General features: G+C 40.9%; 1 long non-coding RNA gene across 1 annotated transcript; it reads right to left on the reverse strand.

Annotated features, from left to right (window-relative positions):
- Positions 1 to 1,349: 1,349 nt before the first annotated feature.
- On the reverse strand, positions 1,350 to 9,969 carry LOC147896668 (uncharacterized). Its single transcript, XR_015541780.1, has 3 exons — positions 9,783 to 9,969; positions 9,488 to 9,652; positions 1,350 to 3,090 (listed from the first exon to the last, which is right to left on the reverse strand). It is a non-coding gene; the product is annotated as an uncharacterized LOC147896668 (long non-coding RNA).
- Positions 9,970 to 10,983: the final 1,014 nt, after the last annotated feature.

Genomic DNA, 10,983 nt, shown 5'->3' on the forward strand with positions numbered 1-10,983 from the left:
ACATTTAGAGACAGTGCCACCCACTACAACACTCTTAGAACATCTCAATTCTTTCTTAACAGGCCCATATTCACAATTATTGCAATCAATGAGACTAAATCTCAAACTCAGACGCAAGCAAGCCACATATCTACTAGACAATGACAACATTTGGATCTAGTTGCCTTGTTCAAAATTATTGAGAGATTCCTCTCCAAGTCCAAGCTCAACATACCTTACAACTAGTGTAAACCACAACATTGCATGTTGAAATGGAAGCTTGTCAAACATTTCTTAGATTGGATAAGTAAAAGCCAACATTTGGTATATGTATCGACCAACCACCACATATACTTCTTCAACACCTTCATTAGGGCCATATGAGTATGATCACTAGGATGAATACAACACTCTTGCATTTCATGGTTCAAGTCGAGGGAATGACATGATTACCCATGTTCAACATTATGCCCCTCAAAAATGCAAAAGAGAGCTTCATGCAAGAGGAAAAGGAAAACCAACATGGTGACAATGAAAGGGGGTTTGAGTCCCAACAATCACCAAAAGATGAACCACCGAAAGAAATAAGCAAAGGATGCCGTTGAGTTGGTGGAGCCTAAAGTGGTGGATGGAGTTCCAATGGCCATTGATTCTATTTTGGGGCAATTAATTGGCGATGTTTGGAAAGTGGTCAAGAAAAAAGGCAAGATACTAAATGCAACTCCGAAAGTGGTGTAGACCAAATGGTGTCATATAACTTTGATAGTGTCAATGCAAGTGACTAACAACACCAATAATAAGAAAAGTCCAAGAAACTTATTAAGATCAACTAACCTATTAAATAACCATAACATGTTTCCACATTCTAGCAACACACTTCAATAGAGAGGTGAGTGTCCCACCCATGTTTACATGTGAAGTCATGCAATCACTTCACACACACTAGATTTTTCTCTCTTTCACATTCTCTCATTCACACTCATTCAAAATGCTTATAAAGTTCTGAACCGACCACACTCTTTTTCAAATATACAAAATGCAAATACAATTTTCAGCTGAAGACACTCAATTTAAGAGAAGTGCCACCTTTTAGCTCATCCTGTAGTCTCTCATAGTCCACGTGCAGAAAATGACAAGTTTCAACGATACTCCAAACATATTGAGTTTGCAAATACTCCACCAAGCTACAAGTAGAAAAAAGGAGATATAATTCGGTCTTTCAATTTCCTTACCAAGAATCCTTACTGAATGAACTTCCATTGCTTGATTTCTAACACTAGCAAATATATCACATCATAGTAGCTCAATCTATACATGGATCTCATTTACAAGTCTCACACAATACTTTCAAAATAAGCACATTCATGGACTCTTCATACTTTCTTCTGTGTGACATACCAAAATTTCTATTAACCATTTGTCTTTCAATATCACTTCCATATCGATGTTCAATAGATGCATCGCTGAGAGATCTCATCTTTGCCCATTCCAATTCCTAGAGTCATCTCTCTAATAGATTATTTGTAGCCACCACTCCATATCACAAATACAACCTTGTGTGTGTGGCAACAGAAGAGCCATAGGCAAGGGCCGAGTAATACACCCAAATTACCAAAGAGTTCAAAAAAACTCTCTTGGTAGTAGCTATATGGACATGTATGCCAAACATGGCTTACTTGCAAAAGCTTTGACAAGCTACCACCTCCAAACTAGGTCTCATGGACTACAAGGTATACAATTAAGGCCTTATAGCTTGTCTAGCGCGGATGGAAAGAGATCTTTTTGTTAGGCACAACTAGATGATTATATTCATCCATGTGCTACAATTGCAAAACCACATGAACCATTGATACATATTTAAGTGAAAAGAGAGAGCTTGGATAATGCTCACCATGTGTTTGTCAATTTTCTGTACTTGACCTTGTCGTAGAACTATATCACCCTACGATATGCCATGCACATGCTTTAGACTTGTATGCATGGATGTGACAAGGAGTAACGATCAAATCCTTGATGGTCTATTGAAGGCTTGGGTAGCCTGGAAGAAAACAAATTTATGGAAAACATGCAAAAACTAGATGCTTAAGGCACTAACTCAAGTATTAAAGAGCGAATTCGGATCGGATACATTTGTGGCAACAAACTTTGAGGATAAGTACTCTAAATGTGAGAGCATGGAGAAGGCCTTGTATCTTCGACAAATTGCTTCATTGTGATGTGATAGCATGCTATGCCAAGCAAGTAGAGTTCCACATGCTTTGGAATCCTATGCAAAGATTTCAAGAAATGATCTAACCTTTGTTAGCACATCAAGGGCTTGCAATGACCTACCAGGTGAAGCAAGCCGATGGGAGATACGCAAACCCAAGGTGTATTGAGAAAGTTAGAGCCAAATTAGTGAGTGGCATTGAGTCATATGCATGCAGCAACCATCTTGGAGGATATATCTAAATTCTAAGCGGCTGGGTGTTTTAGCTTTGGTAGTTTAGGTTGTTAATTCTCCAATAATATGGACCTTAGAAGCCATGAGCATCCTCTTTAGAAGCTTAAGCTTGTACCTCAAGGTGATAGGGAGGTCATCTACTAGGTGTTGGCTTAGGAGTTGGAGAGAGACCTTCCACTCAAGGCAGTCCTCATCAGGCCCATCTTGCCATAAGCACATTCCATGAGACCTTGTTTCGAACTATCAGTTCACTTCTTGTGCTTCCACAAGTAAGCCACATTTGGCATGCATCTCCACCAAGATACTACCACAAGATTTTTTCCCAGCTTCTCACAAAATTGTATATGTTTCTCGGCCATTGCCTATGGCTCCTATGCTACAACAGACTTTCGAGACCCTCTCCACTTGCATCTATTTGAGACGCTCCAGCAACTCCTCATCAAGCCCATGCTCTCAATATAAAATACCTACTCAATATAACATGATTATCTGTTCAATCCCTAATCACTGCCAGCACAGCTGCTGTTTCTTTCGCTCACCGCCGTTCTGTGTAGGATGTCCCTCGAAGGATGTTCTATATGGAATATGCGAAAAACAGTTATCAACAGCAAGAACGCTCGCCTTATTTGCTTCCAACATCCCTCAGATTTTTCATTTGAACTTCTGGCCTGTAGAGCACAAAGAAACTCATACCAATTAGTTGCTTGATCCACACAAGAAAGAATGAATATTACAATATCAAACCTGAATATAACTCGAAAATATAGAAATGCAACTACAGCAGACAAACAAAAAATGAAACAAAATCCACAACGATTTATCTGTAATCAGAGTCTCCACAGTCAGCTTTTTCAATGATCATCTGAGGATTATAGCGCACAATCCAATGGACAGCAACAGGGACTTCTGTTCTAATATCAGCACAAAGTAACACCAGCAAGCATTGAGAAGGATCGTACTTCAATTATACCCCAAAGAAAACCAGAGGACAAACCCAAAAATGTAAAACAAAATTGAAGCACTCTCTTGAATAGTCTCACTTATCCTCACAGCTGTACCACACTTCCACACCAATCCATGAAAAAAAGCATGGGGACATTCTTTTCAGATGTAAATCCCATGCCTTATTCATTCCCTATTTACATATTTCTAGACAAATCCAAAACTCATCCTCTTAAAACACAACACACGCCTTCATTCCCCATTTCATATCTAAAACTGCGCCTCCCTTTCCTTCCCTTCCCTCTCTTACCTTTTTCCCCCCCAAAAAAAAGGAAGAGAAGAAGTGTAGGGTAGGGGGAGAGAGAGAGAGGAGAGGGCCAATATACTAGTGACTATAGTGCATAGAATGCAATACTTAATCACCATCAGCTATCAAGGAGATTGAACCATAGTTGACTATTGATGTACATACATCATACATGAAATAAACAATAATGCAAAGAGATTGGACTTGAAACTAAAAGCTCAACGTTGAAACCAGTTACTAAATTGAGATTGTAGAACATACTAGAGCGACAATTTACAACTTCAGCGTCTATACCCTACAGTCTATGGGGCTATGTGGACGATGGGAGTAACTACAGCTTTAAAGACAAGGGATGTGTAGAGGGGGCTGTGTGGGATGAAGGGGAAGCAACCAACTTTTCAGAGGATGAGAAGATAGGAGGTGGCAAGTGTACAAAAACAAGTTCCAAATCAATTTAAAGCGGCAAAGGGATTTTCTTAATACAGGGAAGGACACATCTTAACCACACCTGTTTTAAATTTACTTTTTTAAATTAAATGCACCCCCACAAAATGCACGCGCAGAATTATAAATAAATCAATAAATTTATATTTTTACAAAACCATACCTGTATGAAACATGCTGTATTGTACCATACAAGAAATTTCATACAGTGTGCGTATCAGAACTAACACAGTCATTGTTAGGAAACTTGCAAAAACTTTGAGCTGACCGCCACTACTAACTCAAAATGCTACAAAAAGACCTATTGTCTACAAGCAACAAATATAACCAGGTCATGCTAGAGACAGTCAACCAATCAAAGTGACACCTCACTGTGTTGGCTTGAGCTGAGGCTAGAGTTGTCTGGCTGCTGGCGTGAGTACATAGCAGTGCTATGTTTGTTGAGTGTCAACATTGAGCTGGAGCTGACGTACAAATAAACAACCCAGGGTGTGAAAAGCGAGCTGGAGGCAGCCATGAATAGCCCCAAAATAGAAATGAGCTTGATGGATCAAGCGGCTACAGCTAAATAGGGCCCCCTAGTGAGAAAAAACCCCAATTAATTAATTAATTGGTGTGGGGGGAGGGGGAGTGTCACATGCACCCCTACACTTGGTTGCAATGTGACACACTAGCTACATCGACAAGTGCATTATAGTGTCCTCATAGGGGATTTTGTCGTATGTTGTGACCGCTTTGTGAGTCCTTGTCCAGGGACAGTCAGGCACAAACTACGTAGGCCAATCTCTCAGCCTTAGGTCAAGTCAGAAGATCAGTCCTTGTTCACTGGTACCCACTAGAGAACAGTAGGATAGTGTTTCCATCTTAGGATAGGTAGGTCAAGTCTCAGCCTAGGATAGGAGCCCTTCTGGGCCCCCTTAGGGCTGGAACAATGAAGAGGAATTGGACTGGGGAAGGGCAGCCTATAAAGGCTGCCCTGCACCCCACCCTAGGTGGCCTTTCGGCCAATTTGGGGCTGGTTGGCTCAGCCCAGCCCCTATTTAAACGGGAGCCCCTTGCCTTCATTCCTCACTCAGCCTCCAAGCCTTCAGCCACTCCTCCTCTGCAGCCCTAAACACTTCCAAAGATTGGCCCTGATCAGCCCCAGCTATTGGCTGAGGCCCCAGTTCAGCCTTCTTGGAAGGTGTCTACGCAGCACAACCATCAGGGATTTGGACAGCAAACGGAGTAAGGTTTGGATATCAGCAGCTCTTTGAAGTTCTCTTTTGCAGTTTGCATAGCTCACTTCTCAGCTCTATATCTCAGTCATATCTCAACTCTCTCTTAGATCTATTACTCCTAGCTTTCACTCTCTCACTCACGCAGTAACCCTGCATACCGCTGGACAGCACAAGCCTCTTCCTTGCCTTGCAGAAGTGTCCTACATTGTCAGTGTGGACAGCGTCAAGGTTCTCAATATTGGTTGGACTTGCCTCTCAGGTCGTTGGGTCTCAGTGCTCTCTCGATGAGTGTTGTTTGGATCTTTCAGTTCTCCAAGTATGAAAGAAAATTATCCCCTGATTGGGGGAGGGGGCCCTCAGTGGGTATAGGACCCAATACGTTGTCGCCTCTATTCTCTCTCTACCCTCATCTCCTTTCTCTCTCTGTGGTACATAACGCTAATTCCTCGCTAGAGGTTTTAAAGAAGGTCTTGCTGTGATTACACCATCAGATAACCGTTTCATGTTACATGATCTTGAATGAAATAAAGAGGGGAGAGGGAGAGGCATAAAAGAGGGAGGGATGTGTGAGATTGGGGAGGGGGGGACCACTTATGAAGGGCATTAAAGAGGAAAGGGCATCCCAAAGGGGGAGGGGGATGAGGGAGGGATTTATAATACTATTATAAAAAATGGGACATATAATATTACTTTATTGCTTAGTGGTAGGGCTCATGCATGGGGAAAAGAAGGTTTTGGGTTCGAATCTTTTCTTAAACGTTTGGAGAAGCCCCCCTTGGACATAGTCTATGCATAAAATAAAATAAGCCATGGAGAAACATAGGTTAATTAATGCATAAATAAATTAGTCCATAAAGAAGTATAGGTTAATTAAAGCATAAATAAATTAAGCCATAGATGAACAAAGAAGCATAGGGATGCACCAGATCAGGTCGATATTCAGGATGATGTGAAACAAATCATATACCTTTGTAAGACTAGAATAAGTCCAATCATACAAATTTAGAATTTTTGTTGTTCTAAAGATCAAAAATCTACAAAGAGAATAAAGGAGAATGATGTGAAACAAATCATCATGGAAGAGACGACAGCAACTCATGAATCTAGATCAGTCCCCAAGCGGCTATTCAAACTCTCTAGGAGAAGTAAGCTTACAACTCCTCTCACTAGTAGGATGCAACAGAACTTCTACTATAAGCTGCTAACTAGTTTAGGAAAACTGAGAAACAAGCTAGGAGTAATAGCAGAAATAGAAGGAAAAGAAAACAAAATTTTGAATCATGTACCATGATTAGCATTTGCAATGAAATGCTCCTCTAACTCACTTTGAATCTGCCAATACTTTGCAAAGGGTGTCTAGCTGGATAGAGTTTCAGGACTTTCTTTAAAGCTCTAAAACATGAACACTTATAGGAGCACCTCCCAATCGACCAACACCTTTAAAATTAAAGGCCTTTGATGCCCATCTATCTCAATGTGAAACTAGTGGGAGAAGACCAAGAACTGCCTCATGACCATCTGTATGGCATGATAGAGATGGATGGATGAAAAACCCCTCAAAACAAGGCAAAGGAAGTGTTTATTGTAAAGAGGACCTACACCCAGGTCCTATAAAAATCATGCCTATGCAGGCAATTGATAAATCCTTACATATTAAGATGTATGAAAATAAAAGCATCTTCTCTATAGAGAAGCTCAAGGTATCAAACCATGTCATCACTTGAGAGCACTAACAATTTCTTACCAAGCACACGATGACTATGTTGAAGACTCTAGAGCAAGTCATGGAAATGAGTAGGTGACTAACCTATCCGGCTTGTCTTCAAACCACTATCCCCCTACTCTAACAGAAAATTATTCAATTATTGGGGAACTATTACTTTGGAGAGAAGGTGCAAGAGGTAAAAAGAAAGGGCAAGTGCATGGCTGATCCAAGGGGGAGATGAAATTAAGAATAGAAAAGAGGGAAGGGAAGAGTGGCCCTTAAGCATTAAGTGGAATAAGATTAAGGAGAGTGGGGACGTGCACATTAAGTGAAGAGGGGGGAGAAGAAAGGGGGAAAGGCTATATGGAGCCATTCAAGGAAAGGCCTCCTTCAAGCATAACAATAAATAGGGAGGGGCCACTTCTATGGTACATAAAGCAACGGTTGGTCTAGTGATTGAAGCTTGCGCATGTGATCTTACTCATCTTGATTTCAATTCCCAGTCATGCACAGCAGAGCTAATATTTAATACTTTGCATGTTTGATCCCAATCTTGTTCAACCATTGGGAGTTCACCATCAGCCCAATAAAATTAGGCGCCAACAACCACAGGCTAATGGGGCTGCCATACTAAAGGAACTGCCACCATGAAAGTTTAGAGAATTGCAATGAAAGGTATTTTGCACGTTTTATTTATAAACGTTTCGAGAATTTGCATGAGGTTTTGCCTAGAATCAAGTAAAATAATAATATAAACTCTCTCTCTCTCTCTCTCTCTCTCTCTCTCTCTCTCTCGCGGGGACACACACGCACATTGGCAAGTGGTCACACACAAAGACATAGAGACACATTGTACACACAGTCACATGATTAGATAGTCTCTCTCTCTCTCTCATGAAGGATCAATATGCCAATGGTGCTGATTTTGTACAGATTTATGATCAGTCGGTCGATGGTCAGAGGCATGAGCACTATACTCTCAAAGAAGGTTTTTTAATGATGCATGGCAAATTGTGTGTCACGACACAGTTGAAGCCAAAAGTTTTGACAGAGAGTCATGCCCCACCCTCTCTCTCTCTCTCTCTCACAAACACACGCACATTGGCAAGTGGTCACACACAAAGACGTGGAGACACATTGTACACACAAACACATAATTAGATAGTCTCTCTCTCTCTCTCTCTCTCTCTCTCTCACATACACACACACACACACACATTTTTAGGTGAAATCACACACACACACTCTTTTTTTTCACACACACAGACTACAATGCACATAAACGGACTACATAGTACAATGTATAGTTTAAAATTAAATCAAGATCAAACTCACACACTATAGTGCACATACATAGTCTACATACACAATGCACACACACACACACACAAACTAAGTGCACAGTGCGTAGACAATCATAAACAAACCCAAAACACATACAAAAATTACACATACATACAATAAACACAAAACCAGCCAACACTGTTTCTTTACTTGGAAATGGAGTAATAAACTGGGCTCCTATCCATAACAAACATGCATAATGCATTTCAATTTATTTTCAATAAGTGGATCACAAAAAGTAACACAAATTTCTGTTTTGTAACCTATGGAATATAAGGCACTAGCTGGAGCATCCAAAAATCACATTAGCAGCGCCTCATAAGTGAATGCAGATCAAACGGCTTTTGCATCCAAAAATCACATCAACAGGGCCTCACAAGTGTCCGCAGATCAAACAACTTGCCAACAGTCTGCACACCTCTAGGTAGGCACTAAATTACTATATGATTGAGCCGGCAAACAGTCTCTCTAATGTTATTAATCCATTGTTAAAAGACCAAGTTCACACAACAAAACAACAAAATAACACTTATATTCATTGCAGGATTGCAAACCTTATCATGTCTAGTAGCTATACTTACATCATACATGGCCCATCAGTGGGTCCACATCTGCAGATCACAGTATGTTGGTCTGATTTTAGAAAGGCCAATAAAGAGTAGAAAGATTTTGTACCATGTCATCTTATGGGTATGGTAAAATAGAATGCAGCTCTACCATGATCTGCTCTCCACTAATGAATAGAATGGGCAGGCTCCTTGTTCTCTTGCCGATGATCTTCTTACAAGCACGCTAGGTTACTTAGGTTGGGTCTCATTTTGCAAAGGGGAAGACTAAACATCCCACGTGAAAGCCAGACCAACGGTTGAGCGAGCCACAGATATGCATCTTCTCTTACAGCAATGTACTAATTTAGTCCTCTATCCACCACACCATCTGCATAACGAACTACACCACAGGTAGAACAATATAAAGAAAACGTGACTTTTCAAACCAAAAAACAAGTGCAATCAATTTTTTTCTTCTCATAATAACTTTCTGGCCTCTACCTAAACTCATCAATCATTAAAAAGAATGCAGAGACCTATTGAGAGCAACCTCACCAGATTTAATTCACTGCATGTACAGTCGCTGATTCTTGTAATTAGAGAATATGGCAATGCCCCTATGGGCTGTACGCTCCACCAACATATTCACGAGCCAAAGTTCTTACATTGTAGCCAGACGGTGTGGTGTCCCTCGTGTCTCATCAAGCCCCTGGACTACGTCTGCAAAAAAGATTATTCACAAGGAAACTGTGAATTGCATGTTAAAAATAGGCGAATGGTGGTGGTATCTCCCGGTAGACGCATAAAAAGTTGAGCACGGTAACCAAGGGATTCGGCACAAAAAAGATACCGGAAGGAAATTCGGATGCGTGTACAAGGGAAGGCTTCCACCAAACGGAGATATCCAAAAGCGTCAAGAGAAGACTTCGTCATCGAAATTCCTAAATTTTGATTGAGAGGAATGAACGGTGTGCTCTTTTAGTGTCCTCCAAAAACAGCATAAACCCTAAACCCTAAATCAGTTACATAACCGTCATCTTAACAGCAGAAACCCTAAACCCTTAATCAACAAGGTGGGAGGCCCTGTTTTGAGTAAATGTTTTTTGGCTTGCCATGGGAAGGCCTTAGTGAAGGTTGTGAGTTTGAGATGGGAAAAATAAAATTATTGTTATTATTTGTGCTCCGGTACTTGTTAATTTGTGGTTGTGCACTTGTTGGGTGGATTCATTGTTATTTTGGGTGTTCGAAATTCCCATTGGCTGCTCCCAAAGTTGGCACACATTATTGATGATTTGGGGTCCCCTCTTATGACTTTTGGGCCATTCTCATTTACTCACTCCTCTTAATCTCCTTCTTCCTTTTGACCTAGGGCCTCCAATTTTATGCTCTCTCTAGACTCTGGCATTTCACTCACGTAGAGGCAAGCCTAATGAATGATAGATATATCATTCACCCTGTTGTTAATGGTCTATGCACCTTTTTCATTTCACGCTCCACCGCATCAAAGATTGGTAGCCTCAATGCGACCAGAAGAAGCAGGCGCACAACCACAGCCGAGTTCCCAGCCATGCTCTACTGCATCAAAGATTGGCAACCACAAAGCCAATAAGACGGAGACACGAAGAGGGTAAAGAGAGCAAAGTCGAACATTAGGTGCTATGTCTCCCTTACTGAGTGAGGAAAACGAACTGAAACTATGTAGTGGCAGGGTGCTATTGTGTTACATGACAATGAAGCTGGAGATCTTGCGCTATACAATGAACAACAAGTAGTAGAACTACATACTTGGAGTTGTGTAATGAAACGCACTAAACTAAGTACTAGGACTGCGTAATGAAACATACTGAAACTACAGAACATCCTGCTACTACTTTGCTGCTGACAAATGGAGCTGACAATGTTGCATTGTACAGTGGGGCGACATTAAGAAATGTGACAGATTTGAACTTCAGAAAAGAACAAAAAGGCGACAAACATCTACCGACTCTGTTGTAGTTTTGACACGTAGTTTTGGCTTGCTTTGAGAAGGGTGGAGTTGGTGTAAGTTCTGT

This window comes from Dipteris shenzhenensis, chromosome 11 (assembly GCF_047967505.1).
Source record: "Dipteris shenzhenensis isolate YYH24624 ecotype China chromosome 11, Dip_SZ_1.0, whole genome shotgun sequence".
NCBI classification, from domain to species: Eukaryota; Viridiplantae; Streptophyta; class Polypodiopsida; order Gleicheniales; family Dipteridaceae; genus Dipteris; species Dipteris shenzhenensis.